This window comes from Triturus cristatus, chromosome 12 (genome assembly GCF_964204655.1).
Source record: "Triturus cristatus chromosome 12, aTriCri1.1, whole genome shotgun sequence".
Taxonomy (NCBI): domain Eukaryota; kingdom Metazoa; phylum Chordata; class Amphibia; order Caudata; family Salamandridae; genus Triturus; species Triturus cristatus.
Window position 1 is genome coordinate 220277630 of NC_140595.1, and position 21361 is coordinate 220298990.

Below are 21361 nucleotides of genomic sequence, written 5' to 3' on the forward strand. Positions count from 1 at the left end.
TCCAAGGAGCGGCACTGGAGTGGATCATCTCGTTCCTCGACGGAAGAAGTCAGAGAGTCCGCCTCCCCCCGTTCCGATCCGCGACCACCAAAGTCATCTGCGGCGTTCCGCAAGGATCCTCACTCAGCCCCACCCTCTTCAACGTCTACATGAGCCCCCTCGCAGCCATCGCACGCCAACACAACCTCAACATCATCTCCTACGCCGACGACACCCATCTGATCCTCTCCCTCACCAACGACCCCACCACAGCCAAAGCCAACCTCCAGGAAGGAATGAAAGACATCGCAGAATGGATGAAGATCAGCGGTCTGAAACTGAACTCAGACAAGACAGAAGTCCTCATCCTCGGACCATCTCCCTCCGCCTGGGACGACTCTTGGTGGCCCCCTGCCCTGGGCACCGCACCCAAACCAACGGACCACGCACGCAACCTGGGCTTCATCCTGGACTCCTCCCTCACGATGACCAAGCAAGTGAACGCCGTCTCGTCATCCTGCTTCAACACCCTGCGCATGCTCCGAAAGATCTTCCGGTGGATCCCCACCGAAACCAGGAAGACGGTCTCCCAGGCCCTCGTCACCAGCCGTCTGGACTTCGGGAACACCCTCTACGCTGGAACCACAGCCAAACTCCGGAAGAAACTCCAGCGCATTCAGAACGCCTCAGCACGACTCATCCTGGACATCCCTCGCCGCAGCCACATCTCGGCCCACCTGAAGGACCTGCACTGGCTCCCCGTCGACAAGAGGATCACGTTCAGACTCCTCACCCACGCACACAAGGCTCTCCACGACACGGACGCGAAGTACCTCAACAGCCGCTTCACATTCTACACACCCACCCGCCAGCTCCGATCCGCCAGCCTCGCCCTCGCCTCCGTCCCACGATTCCGGAAATCCACCATCGGAGGACGATCCTTCTCCTACCTGGCAGCCAAGACATGGAACTCCCTTCCCACTCACCTACGGCTGACCCTGGACCATCTCTCCTTCAGGAAACAACTCAAGACCTGGTTGTTCGAGCAGTAGCGACCCCCCCCCCCCCCCTCAGCGCCTTGAGACCCTTACGCGCTATACAAATTCTGCTGATTGATTGATTGATTGATTGACCTGCTCTCTCCCTGTGCTGGTGCACTATATTCTGCTTGGCGCCAACGCAGACACTCTTGTGCCATGGTGTCCCTGTTACAGGCAGGACCTTCCTGCACAAAAACAATCATCAGACGCATTTTCCTCTTCCTATGTGTGCTGTTGAATGCATTTAGTCCTGGTGCATGAGAACCAAGGGGCATATCAGCAAGGGTCGGCGATAATTATTGCTCAGCGCTCTTAGCGCGAGGATAATTATCGCAGGCTAACGCTGAATTTTATCGCTATTAGCAACGCTTATCTCCAAAGCGATAAAATTCAGAGCGCAAGCTGCCAAATGTGCGATTATCGCTGGAAATCCAGCGATAATCGCACAACTTTTGGCGATAGCTTGCTGATAGGGCCTCACATACTAAGCCATGATATCCACCGTCCATAGGATATCATGGCTAAGTCAGTTTCAAAGCAGGCGTAAGGAAAGTAGCGATAACAGAAGTTATCGCTACTTTTCTTGTCGCTATTCTGCTTTGCGTGAGGCTTGATAATAGGCGAAATGTCGCTTAGCGACATTTCTCCCGTTATCCTGGGGAGGAACGCCCACTTTACATCTCATGAGAGATGCAAAGATGGGCGTTAAGGGAAATGGTGATAAGGCAAGGTTTCACACGATAGCATGACCTTGCTGATAAGGCGATAAAATTATCGCCGCTTTTCGTCCGATAATTTTTTATCGCCTGCTTGCTGATATGCCCCTAAGTTATCAGACAGCCATTCCGTCCTTCTGAATGTTTGGGGGGCCATGTTAGGTGTCAGATGCACCATTGCTCCTCCTCCATTGTCACAAATAGCAGTGGATGAAAACCTTGGCAGCTGAGAGGTGCCACGTCTTCCAGTCAGCTATGCAACATGGGGGACGGGTGATCCTCAGACAGATTGCTCGCTGAACCATTATCAAGGACATGGATGTGACAAGGCGGTGAGGGCTGATGCCATATATGTTGCACTCCCCGACCTTGAAGCAAAGCCAGGAAGTGTTTATAAAGCCTCTCCCTCCCTGATCCAGAGCTGTCCACAGTAAGGAAAGTGAGCAACCCGGATTTTAAAAATGTTTTAAAGGGAGTTCTAGCCACAGATGTTTTGTGTCTTACTGGCCCTCGGACCAAGCAGGGGACCCAAGCAACTTTCCCCCACCAGAGCCTCTCTTTTATTTACTTTTGTTGTGTTATGAGTAAGATTGCTGTTGAAATGTGAAATGGCTGACAGGAGAAGAAAACCCTATCACCCAATCAGATTACATTCTTGGGGGCATATCAACAAGCAGGCGATATAAAATTATCGCCGCTTTTGCGGCCGTTTTCGGTTGAAAAGCGGCGATAATTTTATCGCCTAATCAGCAAGGTCACACTAACGTGTGAAACCTTGCTTTAGCGTCAGGATTCCTAACGCCCAGCTTTGCATCTCTAATGAGATGCAAAGTGGGCGTTCCTGACCTGGCATGACAGGAGAAATGGCGCTAAGCGACATTTCTCCTATCGGCAAGCCTAACGCTATGAAGCATAGAGTCAGGAAAAGTAGCGATAACCCCTGTTATCGCTACTTTCCTAACACCTGCTTCAGGACTGACTTAGCCATGATATCCTATGGAAGGTGGATATCATGGCTAAGTTTGTGAGTCCCTATCAACTAGCTAACATGAGATTATCGCTGGGTTTCCAGCGATAATCTCACGTTAGCCAGTTAGCGCTAGGATTTTTATCGCTGATGAGATAAGCGTTGCTAATAGCACGCTATCTCAGCGATAAAAATCTGCGCTAGCCGGCGATAATTATCCGAGCGCTAAGTGCGCTCAGCGATAATTATCGCCGGTTGTTGTTGATATGCCCCTTGATTCGAATTTTGGATTGGGGAAAAGTTCTCAAAATATACTATAAAAATATCTTAGTAATGGTCTTTTTCTCAATAGTTCATACCTTTTTTACAGATTAGAGACAACAAATCGATTTTAATCTGACAGAGCCCTTCATTATTGCCATAGGTTTAAATTTGTCCAGTAGTTTTTGTTTTTTAATTGAACACAAATTACTACAGGACTTTCAATGTTAAATGTACATTTTTGAAACACACCTCAATACTTCCCCCTCTTCCTTTCACCCATTAATACAACATTTTCCAATACTGATCTTGGATAGATGAACACGTATTGGGAAAAATTTACAGGACCTTATTTATGAGGCATTGCATCACTTTTACGTCGCCGGTGCGTCGCTTTTTGTGACGCACCATCGGCGTGAAAAATGTGCCATGTTGTGCCCTATTTACAAAGTGACACATCTAGGCAGATGCGTCACTTTGTAAATAGGGCGCCAAATGATACCTGCGCCAGGTATAATGTATGCAGGGTGGGCGTTCCCCAGCAAAAAGCCTCAAGGAAGTGGCGCATTGAAATCTATGAGATTTCAGTGCGCCACTTCTAGGACCCCATTGCGTCAATATCTTACGCCTGCCTCACAGCAGGTGTCAGACTGATGCAGGCTCTTTCACATGGGCCTTGCCCCATGTGAAAGGACACATTGCTGGAGTTGTGTCTGTTTTTCAGAGACATCCCATCAATGCGTCACTTTTGCGCCTACAGATACGTCAGAAATACTGATGTATCTGTAATTCCTTGCGACATGATGCATCATACAGTAAATATGACGCATCCATCATGTCGCAAGGAGGGTACAGAGAAAACTGTTGCATTGCTGTTTTCATGCAATGATACAAAAGTTTTCATAAATAAGCCCTAGAATTTCAAATTGATATTTTGGAGGAAATGGGGTCCCAACCATAACTATACTGTAGCTATTTCTTTTTATTTTTAGTGATGAAGCATGGGTCAGAAAGCAGCTTGCAATAAGACATTTAGGGGCATGTTTACAAGCCCCTATCGCCACCATGACATTGTGATGGCGATAGGAACTTTGCCTTATTTACAAGGCAGTGTTGAGTCACTTAACGTGGCTTAACGCTGCCTTGTAAATAAGGCCCCCTTTCACGCTGTATTTAGCGTGAAGGGGCGGGCAATAGGTGTTGTGGTGGGCGTCCCACCGCAACACCCATTCATTTTGCTGCTTCCTCCTATTTACAAGGGCGGCGTAAATAGGACGCAGTGCCAAAATGAAGACCAGTTCAAACCTGGTCTCAAACTGGCGAAATGAGGAGAAATGCTTGATTTCTCCTCGTTTTTGCTGTTTCCATATTGTGCTGCCCTGTGCAGCACACATAGAAACAGCAAATTGCCTATGATTGTTTATGTGCAGGAAGGTTCCCCTTCCTTCAATCAATCATTTTTTTAAAAATGCCGTTTTGCAACTTGTATGTGTGCTGCATTAAGCCTGCAAAAACGGTCAGGTGCAACAAAACCACCTTCCAGCCTGAACCCAAGGTAGACTAATAAATACCTTGATGGGCTTCTCTGCTTAGGGCAATAGAAAATGGACTTTGGCCAGTTCTACGCCTCTCTGAACCCATTTGTATCCCTCTGTCTATGTTCTCAGGGCCCACTACGCTATCCCATGGGGAACTCTTCTCCAAACCTGCAGACCCCATCTGTGAAGGGCCTAGCTTTAAGTTGTTCACAGATGCATCCAAGGAGACAGACAGACCACCATGGCTAACCAAGTAGTGGGGCCCATTTCACCCCTTGGGTCTGACTTCTGAACCCAACCCAAGGAAAACTCTGTCCACAAGGAAAGCAACCAACAGAGGCTGCTGACATCGGCCAGTGTCCAGAGCGAGGCCCCAGACCCTCCAGGGGTCTCTGTCCTCTGTGGTGTCTCAGAGTGGGGGGGGGGGGGTAGCCCTAGGTGCATCACATACTTTCTCAACTTCATCGCCCACCTGTTCAGGGGTGGTATCCTAAAACTGGTCATCCAGCCCATGGTCTGTACCCTTAGGCTGGACAGGTGTCGTGGGCGAGTTCTTCCTCTCCCTGCCCATCCTTCTGGAGTTCCGTACCCTACATCTGGGAGAGCTACCCCAACAAGGCAAAACTGTAGGGACACTTGTGGCAGCTGCCCCATCCCCAGGTCATGGTTGATACCCTGACCCTGGTTCTCGAACCCAGGGTCTGTACCCTTAGGCTCAACAGGAGTTAGGGGAGAGTGCTTCCTTCCCTTCAAACTCTCCCATCTGGTCTTCTGCACCCTCCACTGTTGAGTATTACTGCCAGACACCAGAACTGGTTGGACACTGTCGGCCCCTCCTCAAGTTCTCCTGACACCAAGGGGTCCCTCTCAGTGGATGGTCTCCTGGTACAGGCTAGATTCCCCTCCTGGTGCCCCCTTGAGATACTATCCAAGAGTTGGGACTGGGGCAGAGGGCACCTTGGGACTTTTCCCACCCCACCTCTCCTCCTACTTTGAGAAGGGACAGGGACCCACTACTCTGGGAACTGTCTGGGAAACTATGAACGTCCCATTGCTCGGTTGGGGGGAACCTGAGCCACTTCCTTTAGGATCACTCTCAAATGCCTTTCCATACTCTCTGGTACAGAGATCTGCCTCCTTTTCAAGTTCCCTGGGATCAGAGGACGTACGCTCGAACAGGTTTTGGCGTAGCCCTAGAAAACAACAACGGAATATGCGCTCTCTGACAATCAGATTGTACAGCCCTTCAACATTGTTTACTGTGCTACCCTTCACTCATCCATACAGTGCTTTGCAAAAATCCTCCACAAATTCCTCCCAAGATTGGTGAGACAGCTTCCTGCTGTCCCTGAACCGCAACCTATACTTTTCAGGGGGGAAACGATAACTCATTTCAGGGCTTCCTTCATGGGGGGGTACATCTTCTTGTAGGGCATCCCTTCCATTCTCAGGAATATAACTTCCCATGCCAGTTACCCAATCCTCCTCAGGGATCCTGCACATGGTCAGAGCTCTCTCATACACCTGTAACCACTGATGCACATCATCCCCCTCTTTGAAGCTAGACACCAAGGGGCTTATTTACAAGGGGTATGTAGGTGGTATTTTTAACACAAGACTCAATATTGCTGTCACCACTGGACTCTACCTGCAGCCCTGGCAAGTTCCGAACTCTCAAACTACACTCATTTGCCAATTTCCTCTCCTCAAGAGCAAGTTATTTTCTGGTGAAGGCTCTTTTAGCCTCTGCCCTTCTCTCTTCCATAGCCAGCTAGCTAGCTAGCCAGGACTAGCTTTAACCTCAGGTCCTTCTCAGCCTGTCTGTCCTAGAGCTCCTCAGAAGACAGGAGGGCATATGTGTGAGGAAGTGGTGGAGTGAGGCATTAGCCGTCATGGCTTAACGCCTCACTCCGGTACTTCAGAAACGCAAGGCTGCACCATATGTGCACCCTCCTGCTCATAAACAATCCTAAAATGCAATTTTGGCACTTTTATGTGTGCTGCTTCATGCAGCACGCATGAAAGTCACAAAATGGAATTTGATGTTAAAGATTGTTTATGTACAAGAAAAGGGACCTTCCTGTCCCCCCAAATATCCATGGCAGTTTGCTTTTTCCATGTGTGCTGCACAAGGCAGCACACGTGGAACAAGCAAAAACGCAGAGAAATAATCAATTTTTCCTTGTTTCGCCAACTTAAGACCAGGTTTTCCATGGTCTTAATTTTGGTTCTGCCTCCTATGTATGCTGCCCTTGTACAAAGGGGGCTGTGTCAAAATCAAAGGGTGTTGCTGTGGAATGCCCACTGCATCACCCACTGCTAACCATAGTGTGAAAGGGGGTCTTAATTACAAGGCAGCGCTAAGCCACTTTAAGTGATCTAACGCTGCCTTGTAAATAAGGCTAACCCTATCGCCACCACAACGTCGGAAAAAGTGATGTTGTGGTGGAGATAGGGGCTTGTAGATATGCCACACCATGTGGTAGCAATGGCGGAGGAGCGTCGGCGCACTGCCTGGCACAGAGCCAGCAAACAAAAAGTATAACGTTATTCTAGCATCATTTTTTTGTTGTTTGGTGGCTCTGAGCCAGCTTGTGCAGGGAGGGGCATGGCATTGGAGGGGGAAGGAAGAGTGCCTGTGCATTCCCTAAGTACGCATGTGTGTTTGGCCGGCCGTCCCAGGCCAACCAAAGCACACATGCACACTTAGGTTTCTCCAGTCAGGACGCATTCAGCATCTGGGCTGGAGAAACCCCACAGACTTCATGACTTCAGCGGAGTGTCTTTACTGACTGCACAGGCCAATCCCCGCGCTGCTCTGTGTGGATTGGCTGGGAGTCTGTCCCAGGGGCTGCGGGGACCCAGGAAGAGGAGAGGCGGCGAACGCGACACGACGCTGGAGGTGGCCGGCAGTTAAAGGTCTGTTTTTTCAAAATTATTATTCATACACGTCCCTGCGCACTCACCCCCCCCCCCACCCCCCACCCCCCGTTCTGGATTCTACAGCACACACCGGAAGAGGAAAAAGACTCTTTTGATTGTTTTTGTGCAGGAAGGTGTTGCTTCCTGCACAAAAATAATCATCCCCGCAACGCATGCACCCTTACACCATGGTGCAAAGATGCCTACATTGACGCACAGCAGCCCATTGCACGTAGGTGAAAGGGAAAAGGCCAGGAATGCGCCATATCTGATAGGGCAGCACAGCAGTCAGGCTTATCATCAAAGCCAATGTGTAAAGCAGTTGCGCAACACACTCACACAGAAACACAATGAACACACCACAAAAGAGCCTCCTCACAGGACTATATACAAATGTATATAGTATATTGTACATAAAAAAAGACTAAAACGACATGAATCGTAAATGCTGAGCAGCCTATGCAATTTCTAAGATGTACTTGTTATCTTGTACCAAACAACAACCAAAATGGCATACATCATGGGATGCAAAAGAAAGACACATTAGTAATTGCTTTGCAAAAGATGCATGATGTTTTAAAGGTAAATCACTTAAAATTACAATGAACACCTAACCACCGTACACATGCACTCCTCTTACCGGTTATACGGTCATTTCAGTGACCCTAATACATTGATTGCATTTAAACACAACCCGTGGGGCCCAAAAGCACCAGAGCCCCTACTAAGGGTTATACAGTACTTTGATTGCTTCCCTGTAAACTCAAGCGGGGAAACTTTGCTGGGCCCCCCAGTGCAGGATTGCGCAGGGTAGCCGCTGGAATCACAGGCCCGGCGGTGAAATGCAGGCATGGGAGACCTCCAGCTTGTAAATATGCCCCATATTTACAAGCTGGCGATATAAAATTATCGCCGCTTTTTTGCGGCCGTTTTCAGCCGAAAAGCGGCGATAATTTTATCGTCTAATTAGCAAGGCCACGCTAACGCGTGAAACCTTGCTTTAGCGCGGGGATTCCTAACGCCCTGCTTTGCATCTCTAATGCGATGCAAAGTGGGCGTTCCTGACCTGCCATGACAGGAGAAATGTCGCTAAGCGACATTTCTCCTATCATCAAGCCCCATGCTATGAAGCATAGCGGCAGGAAAAGTAGCGATAACCCCTTTTATCGCTACTTTCCTTACGCCTGCTTCAGGACTAACTTAGCCATGATATCCTATGGAAGGTGGATATCATGGCTAAGTTGGTGAGTCCCTATCAGCAAGCTAACGCCACACTACGTGATATTATCGCTGGGTTTCCAGCGATAATCTCACGTTAGGCAGTTAGCGTGAGGATTTTTATCGCTGAGAAGATAAGCGTTGCTAATAGCACGCTATCTCAGCGATAAAAATCCTGAGCGCTGAGCGATAATTATCGCCGGGTGTTGCTGATATGCCCCTTAGTCTCTCCTGGCTGCCCGTGTTTTTACATCACCTCACAGTACCTTAGCTACAAGATACGAAGCTGTTCGGGTGTACTCTTCACCACAGATGAAGCCTCTCGGGTCAGCCCAGGCTGTAGTTACGTTTTCTGTGGCAAGGGGGGGCCAGCGCGGAGATTCTGCTTTCCGGTCTCTCGTGCCGGCACGTTCAATGCCGGCTTACAGGGTGGGCCCCGCACACCGGTATTGCCAGTGCTCTCAGGGCATTTCTCAGCACTGACGCTTTTCTCTTGCCAGGCAACCTGTCACAGCAGGAAGGCAGCCTATCTGCTCAAAGAGCACAGCACGAGTCAAGGAGGGGGTTTATGCCAAAGCCACTGTCTAGATTTGGAAAATGAAAGGCGAAATGGCGATGTCCCTGACAGCGTGTTTACTGTTTGGTCACTCGCAAACAGCTGGTAATCTGCTACGCTCCAACCGTACGGTGGGTGTATCTGAAGAATGCAGCACATATAGAAAGAGCAAAAGAAAGCAGAAATTAATAATTTCTCCTTGTGTCGCCATTCTAAGACCAGTTATTCCCTGGCATTCGTTTTCAACGCTGTCTCAGCCTTGTAAATCTGCGGCTACCTAAAAAAGCAATGGGAGTTGTGGTGAAACGCTGACAGCAACACCCATTACATGCCCCTTTGCCGCAGAGGCCTGTGGCAGAAAGAGTATATTTACAAGTTGGTGTTAAGCCATATTAAATGGTTTGGCGTCACTGTTTAAAAATGGGAAATGGTGCTATGCCATTGGAGCATCAAAAAAAGTGAAATTCTAGTGGTGATAGGGGTTGGTACATATGCCCCAAGGAATCTTACACAGTGGTGTTGGTACTCCTGCTTCACCAAATTGTATGATAATAGTCAAATCATATCCTTCCTTTGCCTTTGTACCCTTAATTGCCATTATGTGATAGAGGCGGGTGAGCGACTAAAGGCTTGGGCCAAGAGCCTGGCTATGGCTCACTTTGAGGTTCTCTTGGACCCTTGAGCTCAAAATAAGCTGATCCTTAATGTGGCTTCTGTCTGCACCAATGCTCTATCCTCATGTGCCAAGAATTAACGACAAGGCATTAACTTATGACGTAAAATGAGAGTAAGCTAGAGATAATCATTAGTGGCTGAACTGAACACTGTGAAACCAGAAAACCTGTGATCAATGCCTGCTTACCCACGTGATCAAATTGTGTGATCCATGGCAATTGCTTGAATTCACTTTGCCTCCTTTTTTTCTGGTAACCCATCCATATAGGAGTACCTTGAAATACATATACTCAGGATATGCGCTTAACAAAACTTTCTCTTGTGTTTGATATCATAAAATATAATACTGTCCATGTATTACAAGATCCCGGCCACCCAGAGGGTACACATGGCATCTTAGGCCAACAGAAGGTGATTGCCAGATAGAGGGGGTGCATCAGAGAAAGATTTTTTGTCGGTGACACAAGAATTGAGTTGTTTGAATAACTTTGGTTTGTAGTCTTCGGTTGCCAATGTTTCTTATGTTCTTCTCTCAACACCATGGGTCAGATTTATCAATATTTCATGCAAAGCAGCAAGACATCTCACTGCATGAAAGGGAGAGGGCAGGAATGTGTCTTTTTACATTTTTTTTTATTGATTATCACATTTTACATAATCATCTCAGTTATTGTTGGTCACTGTAAATCACACAATTTGCAATACGAAAATATCACGTTAGTATTGAATATGAAACAAGCATCATTGTCCATTCTCCTAATAAAGATTATTTACCACATATGTTAAACAATTGAAATGCAGTAAGCATATGTCTATTGAGTCCCTCCATCTTTATTCATATAACATGCTATACCCAGGTATCTCAAGGAGTCTTGATCCCTTAAATCGTTGGACCATTTGGAGGTAGCGTGTAAGCGGAAGTGATAGCATCCACCGTTCTGTGAAATGTCCACTGTGGCTTGTTTGTGTAGGAAACCATGGAGTTACCCCACCCCCGTGGGTACTATACACAAGCTGGACTGAGAAGAGGCGGAATTGCATAGGGCATCTATGTAAACTTTTTATGGGCCCCATATATCTTTGGGCTGCCCTGTGCCAGATAATGTGCTGGAGAATATCTCGCTATTTGTGCTGCAGTGTGCTAAGCTATGCAACCAACCCTGTAGTGTGGGGGAAGTCTTGCTGCCCCAGCGTCATGCAAGTTCTCGCTTCGCCAGCAGCAAGCTAAGAGACGCCAACTTCCGGACTGTTTTGGGAAAATTCACTGTGTACCCCAGGAGCGCCACCTCCGGTATAGGAACAATATGAAGTTCAAGGATCTCATCTAGTGTCGAGTGTACTAGGTCCCAGAAGGGGCCTATGCAGGGGCAGGTACAGGTGAGGTGGGCAAAGTCGGCCTGCTGGGCGCCGCATTTCCGACATGTGTGTGGTCTTTTGGGATCGATTTTATGCAGCTTTGCTGGTGTCATGTACATTCGCCGCAGAAACTGATAGTGTAACAATTTATGGCGACTATTCATTGAGATGTCTTTAGTGGCCCTGCAGCAGACTGTTCATTGGTCGTCTGTGATCTGGTGACTCAAATCAGTCTCCCACTCCATGCGCAGTTTATCGTCTGTGATAGGGAGTTGCGTGATGCAAAGTTTGTAAAGTTTCGATACAATGCGCACTCCACTATTGCTCTCAATAAGGAGGGACAGAGGAGCGAAGGAGTCAGGTTCTATCGGAAAAAACAGGAATCGTGGCTCGGAGCGCAGAATACAGTCGTGTGAGCACAAATTTATCCATGAACCTGGCCTCCTGGAAGCGAGCTTCCTCAGCGGCTGAAAAAATTTGACCGCGTGGATATAAATAACCTATCGTTGAAATATTAAACTTAGTCAACGTGCGTTGCACAATTTTCTCACCCGAAATAGGGAGCCAGAGAACATTAGGCAGAGGAAGGGCTGACGCGTATAAACCCGACGAACCTGCGTAACGATGGAGCCTGCTCCATGCCCAGCTAGTGATCGAGACTGTCTGTCTATCAACTGGGTCTCTATTTTCGCCTCTGGGTAAGACGGCTGCCAATCACTCCGGGAGGACCAAGTCCGCCTCTGGGTGCAGAAACGGAATCCTAGCGTCTGGGTGGTACCAAGCGTAGGCGAAACTACACTGCGCCATTAAATAATGTAGATAAAAATCCGGAACCCCAAAGCCTCCCCTCTCATATGGTAACGTGAGTATTCTCCACCGTACACGGGGTTGTTTGCCGACCCAGACCAATCGAATAAGATGGGATCGTAGTGATGAGAAAAAGCTATGCGTGAGGGGAATGGGGATATTGTTAAAGAAACACAGAAATTCAGGCAAAACTATCATTTAAATTATTGCGATTCTACCTGCCATGGATAATGGGAGCCCAAACCATCGTTCCACCTGAGTCTCCAATTTGGCTATTGCTTGTCCATAATTTAATCGAATAATCTGGACCGGGTCAAGGTGTATATGGACACCCAGGTATTTGACTGAGTCTGAGCACCATTCCAAAGGGAACTCACAATCCCAAGGCATGGTACTGGAGGTCAGAGGAAAGATGATTGACTGGGGCCAATTAATGCCCAATCCAGAATGCTGCTCAAATCGCAGAATCTCCCTGAGGAGTGGATCCAAATTCAAATGTGGCTCCCTAACATAGAGGATAGTGTCGTCAGCATGTAAAGAAACCAAAAGGTGGCCAGTTTTAAACTGCAGTCCCCTGTGAAAATGTCTCTCTTGGAAGTGCTGTATTAGAGGGTCCATGGCGAGAAAGGACAGTCCTGGCGAGTGCCACGGGTCAATGCAAATGAGTCTGAGAGGGTACCGTTTACGCGAAGTCTGGCCGTTGGTCGGCTATGTAATAAGCCTACTGTGGCTATAAATCCAGCTTGCATGCCCATGCGACGCATGATGGACATAAAGAAGGGCCTCTCCAATGTATCAAAAGCTTTTCCAGTATCTAACAAAATAACCACTGCCAGGACCTCAGGACTTATTCTAAGGAGCACCGCGAATAGGGTTCGCAGATTTAAGGAGGTCGAACAGTGGGGAACAAAACCCAATTGTGTTGGAGAGTTGATGAGTTCCATTAATTGCAAAAGTCTATTGGTGACAATTTTTTCTAGGATTTTGTAGTCGACATTCAATAGGGAAAGAGGCCTATAAGAGCCGCAGAGGGAGCGGTCCTTACCGGGTTTAGGCAATAGAATAATAACCACTTCACTTAGTGTAGGCGGCAGGGTCTGTTTTTCCAGGGCCTCGGCATATACTTCAATCAGCTTCGGCGCCAGGAGGTCTGAAAAGGCCTTAAAAAACTCACCAGTAAAGCCATCCAGGCCAGGGGCGGAGGAGCCGCGCAGCACTTTAATTGCGCCACGTACCTCGGTCTCAGTAATCGGTTCCACCATAAAGTCTGGCATATCTTTTTCTAAGTACACCAGGGCTGCCTCGGAGAGATACGTCTCCTGTGCGGTGGGGTCACGGCCCATCTGTATACTTTAAGGAATCTAACGTGTTCAAGTGTAATAGTAAAGCAGTAGACCAAAACAAAGAGCAACAACAGCGATAATCAATAATGAGAACATTATAGCCTTCCCACACTCCCCTCCCACCACCCAGCCCTACTTCAATAAAGATAAGGCACATCCAACCCTGCAACCAAAAAGCAAAGTACCAAATTATTGTACAATGGAACAGCGCCGCTTCAGCGAGGTACATCAGAATCAACAATGAGAAACCCAAGGTTTCCACCAGTGGGGTGTATCTTAGATTGCTACACAACATAATCCCAACTCAACCTAAGAACAAGAAAGGATAACATTACGTCAACGTCACCCCACACTGGAGCCGAAGAAGAGTTCTAAGCTTGCCACAGAGCCACTGTGAGGAGGGGATGGGCCACCTCTGTCTTCTTGCAGCTGTTCATTGCCAAGTTTATAAGTGCGACAGAATTCCTGGACTTCGGTAGGGTTATCAAAAAAGCATGAGCGGCCCCCCACCTCGACGCTCAGTCGTGCAGGATACAACATGCTGTATTTGAGGCCAAGATTCTGAAGCGTTGCTTTCACACCGGTAACCTTGCGTCTAGCTTCTTGCACCATAACAGTGAAGTCTAGATAGAGTGCGATTTTAGAACCCTGCCAAGTGGTGTCTCTGCGCTCTCTCGCCAGTCGAAGGGCTGTATCACGATCCCGCAAGTTCATGAGGAGGGAAATAAGAGGTCGGGCGGCATGCCCGGGTTAGGCCGCAGTCCCAGAGTACAATGGGCCCGTTCCACCACAAACCCATGAGTGAAGGAATCTCTCCCGAACAGATCTGACAACAGTGTTTCTACAAAGGTGTCCAGTCGACCCTTGGCGGTGGATTACGGAACCCCTGGGATACGGACATTATTGCGCCGACTGCACGCTTCAAGGTCTTCATTCTTTATAGCGACTTCTTTCAAGATGCGTTCCATTCTGTCCAATCTCTTGGGCAATTGCGCAGTCCCACCTTCTATATCGGATATCCACACCTCCACCACGTCTAGACGCCTGTCATGCGCCTGAATCTTGGTACGCATGGATTCGAGAGTTTTGGCGAGGGCGTCGAAACGGCCATCCAGTGCCTGAAAACCAGCTCTCATCTCCTGGAGCCACTCTGCCGGAGGGGCCGCGCCACGCTCCGGGCTCGGACCACACTCTGCCATGTCTGGACCATCTTCCACAGTATGCTCCGCAAGTTTTTCAAACTGGAGTGTTCTTTGCTTTGGATCTTTGTGGCCCATTCCTTCTGCAAATATATAGGGTTCAGGTGGCTGGCCGAGGACGCCAAAGGAATACTGCAGGGAGCGCCACCGAAGGCCCGGCGAGGAGCATGCCACCCAGCCGCAACCACGCCAGGTCAACGAGCCACTCCAGTCATCAGAGCAGTACTCGCAGTATATCACGTCAATCAGTCGCTAAGCCGGGCCCTCAACTGCGATCTGTCTGCGTGTACACAGCAAGGAAGGGACTGGAGAGCGATAACTAGGGCGTCAGATCAAACGTTGGCGCGGATTGTGAGGTGGACCAAGATCTGATAATGCTATGGCGCTGTGGGCCCGGGATTAAATGCTCAATGGGGCCAGGGGCCGCTCACCACAGTGCAAGCATTCCACGGGGGTGGGTTCGTGAGGTCATGTAGCTCAGCTGGCAAGGGTTTCGAGACTGGACAGCAGCGTGTATGTCATGCGCAGTCCTTGCAGCGGGGATTGGAAATAGCCGGGACACTGATTGTAGGGGGCTGCGGGGGAGGCGAACCGGGCACCGGGGGCAACAGGTGGTCTCAGGCTCCTCTCTAACCCAGATGCACAAACTGCCAATATTTTCCCTGCCGCCGCCTCCCTAAGCGCGAGTGTGGGCCGAAGGGAGCAGGCGGCAGCGCAGTCTTGAAATGGCATCCGAGTCAGGCAGTACCCGACCCCGCGATGGTGCCCAGCTGACTATCAGCACGCCGGAGGGGGGGGGAGCAGAGAGACACCCGACCGGCACCCACCAACTATGCAGCATCCTGATTCCAAGCCGCTGCACCAGGATCCTCAGCGCCCGCGTCCCGGCCCGGCAATCGAACAGGCCGCCATTTTCTTTACAGTCGGCGCCCGGGCGTTTGTCTTCCTTCCACACTTCCACAAGGTCCACGCCTTCCTGGGGGCCTCTGAAGTTATGCGGCACCTCTCTCATGAATCATCAATGTCGAGATCACTGGGTGTTTGTCGAAGGATGCGGGAATTATTAGCTATTGGCGTTGGTTGGCTGACGGAGCTTCAACGCCAGGCGGTCATTCCTGTCCGCGGCTTGGCCACGCACTTGAATGTGTCATATTTAATATTGTATGGAGCATTTCAGGCCTTTCCTTGTGCTGGCACACTTTTGCCTGCCTAGCGCTTATGCAGGCACTCGTGCACCATGGATGTATGTCGTTACAACGCACACTTTTACAACGCATTTTTTACAACGCACAATCCATTACAACGCATTCCATTACATCGCAGGACACTATAACGCATTTTTAAAAACTACCTTTACAACGCATTCCATTACAACGCATACTACCTTTACAACGCATACCATTACAACGCATTATATTAAATTGCATTTAAGGTAAGTATTAGATAGTATAGGGGTAAAAATTACTATTCTAACTCCAGGGGGTGCAACAGTAGGGTAAGTGTTGGATAGTATAGGGGTAAAAATTACTATTCTAACTCCAGGGGGTGCAACAGTAGGGTAAGTGTTGGATAGTATAGGGGTAAAAATTACTATTCTAACTCCAGGGGGTGCAACAGTAGGGTAAGTGTTGGATAGTATAGGGGTAAAAATTACTATTCTAACTCCAGGAGGTGCAACAGTAGGGTAAGTGTTGGATAGTGTAGTGTAATATTATGCGCTGTAATGGTATGCGTTGTAAAGGTAGTATGCGTTGTAATGGAATGCGTTGTAAAGGTAGTTTTTAAAAATGCGTTGTAGTGTCCTGCGATGTAATGGAATGCGTTGTAATGGATTTAGCGTTGTAAAAAATGCGTTGTAAGTGTAGTGCGTTGTAAAAGTTGCGTTGTAAAGGTTGTTCCCCGTGCACCATGGTCCAAGGGTGTCTGTGTTCCAAGCAGGATTGATTTTGAGCAGAAAGTGACACCTGACTGCACAAAAACAATCCTCTGTGGCTTTTCCTTCTTTGTATGTGTGCTGCAGAATAAAGCACATTTAGAAAGAGGAAAAAACAAAGGGGAAATAAAGATATTTCTACTCGTTACGCCTCCCTCAAGAAGGTGTAGCATTTTGACTCTCTCCCCTGTCTTCCACTCATGGTAAATCTGGGAATGTGCCATCATCAATGGGTGGATGCATGGGAACACCCGCGCTCCACCCATGGAACGCATCCTTGGGGCAGAGTACCACAAGGCAGCAACTTGAGCTGCCTTGCATTATTCCAGATTTCCCAAGCCCCACATGGTAGCACAAGATGGCTTCATGTGGCTGAATGAATGTGACCTTAGTTTTGCTTTGCCCTTGCATTACCTTGCATGATCCAAGAGCAACTCTACACTTTGATAAATCTGGCCCTTAATTTTTAGTGCATTTCTGAGAAAGTATAGGTTGTATATGGCCTTAAATTTGATGCATGCCAGTATAAATGTGATTCTGTCTTTTAAGAGATCTTTTAGGAAAGGTAAAATGTGTTCAGACTCTCTGGTCCCAGAGGTCTTCCTTGGTGTTGCGTGAAGTACAGCATGTTTTAAGGATGATCAGGGCATGCCTGCAAGAATGGATTGCCACAGTCCAGCTTTGCCAGGGGCTGTGGCATGAAATGCTGTGTAAAAGTCTTCAAGAAGCAAAAGAGGTTTCAGCTTTTTCATGCATAGGAGGATGAACCTGCGAATGTAACTGTATGAACTATTTAATAATTCATTTATAGAGGGGTGTCAGTCATTACTCACGTGGAAGTGATTTCACTTTCTTGTACCACTACAGAGGTAAAACTGTTGATGTGAAGCTCAGAAAACAAGTCTGCATTGAATTTGGTGAGGTCATCCAATGAGATTCACTGACATTATTTCTTGGTTTTGCTCTAGGAAGGTACTTAGGGGCATAGTATCAAGAAACAGTGTTAAAATTATCCCCCTTGCGTTACCTTGTGTGGTGCAAGGTTGACACAGAACTTTGTTAAGTACACCCCTCAGCATCTCACCAACAGTCACACCTGTCAAAGAGTATTTAGTGGAGAAGTGTGGCTCAATGATTAGAGCGGCAGACCCTGATGCAGAGGTCTGGCCCGGGACCAGGGTTCAATTCCCCACCTCAGCGGGTCTTGGGCTCAAAAATTCCACAGACCTGATAATTCTCGCCTCGGTGCCATTCCAATCATGGAGTCCCACTCTGCATCTCTGGGCAATAGCTTGCTTAATCTCCACAACGGCCCCCACAACGCTAAGGATTCCTGGCCTCCACCTTGGGGGTGCCCAGGAGTGGATGCCTCACAGGGAAAAGCCAGGATGGGTTCCACAGTGGTATTTGTACAAGCGCCTTGAGACCCTTGCGGGTGAGTAGTGCGCTATACAAGTATCAATTTACATTTACATATTTACTGGGCACTGGCCTTTTGAGCAATCTACCCTTTCCTGGCAGCATAATCAGAGCTCAAAGATCTCATCATAAATTAATATGATGAAAAGGTTAGTCTCCTTTGGGTTTGTAGCAGGTGAAACTGTCGCTTGTTCCGAAGCCCTTTGGGGGGCATGTATTATTCTACGGATACATCTTTTGTGGTTTGCAAGGCCATACGAAACATTTTCCACTTGTTGCTGCCTTGCGTTACTCTGCCCTGGGAAGCCATTACATGGGTGGACAGTGGGAGTGCCCACTCATCCACCCATGCATTTTGGTGCTTTCCCAGATTTACAAGACAAGTAAATCTGTGGAAGGGTTAAAATTGCCGACCTTCTTAATAGAGGCACGATGAGGAGAAACATTGTTTTACTCCTCGTTGTTTCCCCTTAAGTGTGCTGCATTCTCCAGCATACATAGAAAGAGAAAAATGCCTCTAAGGATTGTTTTCGTGCAGGAAGGTGTCCCTGCACATAAGTAATCCTGCCTGCAACGCAGGCACCCTTGCACAATGGCGCATTACTGCTAGGCAGCACAAAGTCTGCTAGCGCAGTGAGAGAGCAGGAATGCCCCATATCTTGGTAAATATAGGGCATTTCTTCCCACTCCATTTGACGCAGGGCAGCAAGTTGTCTTGCTGTGTGGCGCTGCCTCACATAATGATGAATCTTGCCCTAAAGCTCTAAGGGGCAGATTTATGTTCCCTGGCGCATCCCTGCAAATCAGCATGGATGCGCCAGGGAAGATGCGTCACGCAAGTTTGCCCTTGCGCCACCGCAGATGCGCTGCATTTACAATGCGGTGCATCGTGGCGCAAGGACAAGCAGATGCGTGACGTATCTGCCGGCGTAAGGTTGGTGCAGTGCTGAAGTTGTGTCGCAAGTGCGACGCAACTTCAGCACTGTTCCAACCTACCCCATACCTAACATGGTGCGTCAAGCCTTACGCCTGCTTCAAGCAGGCGCAGGGTTTTGACGCATCAGTGTTGGGAAAGTGACTCAGTGAAATCTTATAGATTTCACTGAGTCACTTTTCAGGGGCGTTCCTGCGACGGAACGCCCCCCCCTGCGTGGAAACGCCCACATGAAACCTGACGCAGGTTTCATGTGGCGCAGGGCTTTACACATCTATGGAGATGCGTCACGATGTAAATAGGGCGCAACGTGGCGCAGGGTTTACGCCGCCGCTGCGTCACAAAAGTGACGCAACGGCGTCGTAAAAGTGGCACAACTGCAACATAGATCTGCCCCTAAGATTTTCAAAATGAATGTTCTGGTTGTTTCCTTACCTGCTCAGAAAGATAGCCACGCTCAATCGCTGCTATGTCTCCGTAGCCTTGTTCCAGTACCGCACTGTGCAAGAGGCTGGATTTTAAAAGGTCTTTGAGTGGGTTACCCAATGGCAGCTGCAGAGAGATCAAAGACCTGTATCCCTGCCAGTCATACATGCTCCTGTATGCTAGTGTCCAGCTCAAACAAACTGAATCAAATATGGCCCGTGCCCTGAACACTAAACCCATCTCTCTGCCAGCTGGCTGTGAATCTCAGCTGTCCGAGGCCAAGAGACAGATAAACAGCTTCAAAGTCCATGATATTATTGAAACCGGAAGCACAAAACGACAGAACGTGTGACTGTCTTCCAGGCACTTTATGCATAGAAAGGGCACATTTTATTTCAAATGTGGTTCCGTCAGCGGGTAATTATAAGTTGACATTGTCTTTATTACCTATTGCTATATATGAGTTTGCATTAAATGCAAAACGAATTTCCTCCAAATTTTCCCTAATGCAAACGTTTTGTAAAATGGCCTTCTGACCTTTGCTTACTTTTAATATGTAGAATATTAACACAGCGACATAGTAAAGGAACATTCTGTCAGTGACACCCGCACTCATGGGCTGTCCTCCTCTGCATCAGTAGAAACGAACATTCAGGAATCCTCTTTCCGAGAAGTGCCATCTTCCTGAAAGAATAGGGCGCCATAGTTTGGAATAAATAAACAACAAACGCTCTCTTCTGAAGTAGGGTTACAGCGTCACGAGGACTCAACTATTCCAGTACTTGACTTTACTTTCATAAATTATCGATTTTATATGTGCTAGTCCAAAAGGTTTTATTGAACTAAACCTTCAAGTCCCAGAGTGCACTGATATGGTAAAGAAACATTTAGGATTGGACGTGATATATCGATCTTGTGATAGGGATCAAATGTAACCTAACGTGAAAGTCCTTGTGCAATTATCTAAGCCAGCAGGATGCTTCTGGAAAACCACTTCAAGTAACAGGAAAGATGGTGGCATATTTACAAACCCCTGTCCCAACCACAACGTCACTTCGCCTTATTTACAAGGCAGCGTTAAACCACTTAAAGTGACTTAACGCTGCCTTGTACATAAGGCCCGCAATAGGTGTTGCGGTGGGAATTCCATCGCAACACCCATTGATTTTAACGCTGCCCCCTATTTACAAGGGCAGTGTAAATAGGAGGCAGCGCCAAACTTAAGACCAGGTAAAGCTGGTCTTAAGTTGGTGAAACAAGAAGAATGCATTATTTCTCCAAGTTTTTGCTTTTTCCATGTGTGCTGCCTTGTGCAGCACACATGGAAAAAGCAAATTGCCTTGGATTATTTATGGACAGGAAGGTCCCCCTTCCTGTACATAAACAATCTTAAAAATAAAGGAGCAGATTTACAAGGAACTGACTTATCTGCATAGATGAGTCAGTTTCCTTGCGCCAGTGTCAAATGTCCTTGCGCCACCATGGATGCGCTGTATTTACAATACAGTGCTCCATGGCGCAAGGATTAACAGATGCGTCAGAAATTCTGACGCATCTTTTGGCCCAAGGGTCATGTATTGTTGGAGTTGCGTTGCAAGCACAACGCAACTCCAGCAATGTATTTTGAGGCCTATACTTACTGTACTGCGTCACTTCTTACACCTGCTTCAAGCAGGCGTAAGGTTTTGAAGCAGTGGCGTCCTAAAAGTGGCACAGTGAAATCTTGTAAATTTCACTGCGTCGCTTATACGAGGTTTTCCTGCGTGGGAATGCCCACCCTGCTCACATTATACCTGACGCAGGAATAATGTGATGCAGGGCTTTACAACGTGAAACATCTCCCTAGATGCGTCACGTTGTAAATTGGCTGAATTGATTGTGCCGCCGTTGCATCAAAAAAAGTGACGCAATGGCGGCGCAAGAAGGCGCAACGGGATTGTAAACCTGCCCAATAATGCCACTTTGTCACTTCTATGCTTGCTGCATTAAGCAGCACACATAGAAGTGACAAAATGGCATTTAGAGATTGTTTATGTACAGGAAGAGGGACCTTACTGTACATAAATAATCTT

General features: G+C 47.9%; 1 protein-coding gene across 1 annotated transcript in view; it reads right to left on the reverse strand.

Moving 5' to 3' along the window:
- The window catches only part of LOC146775741 (butyrophilin subfamily 1 member A1-like), a 163664-nt gene extending 144172 nt beyond the window's left edge, over nt 1–19492 (reverse strand). The window contains exon 1 of the mRNA XM_085637865.1: nt 19299–19492. The gene's annotated coding sequence lies outside the window, so the exon portion shown is untranslated. The remainder of the gene's footprint in view (nt 1–19298) is intronic.
- Nucleotides 19493–21361: the final 1869 nt, after the last annotated feature.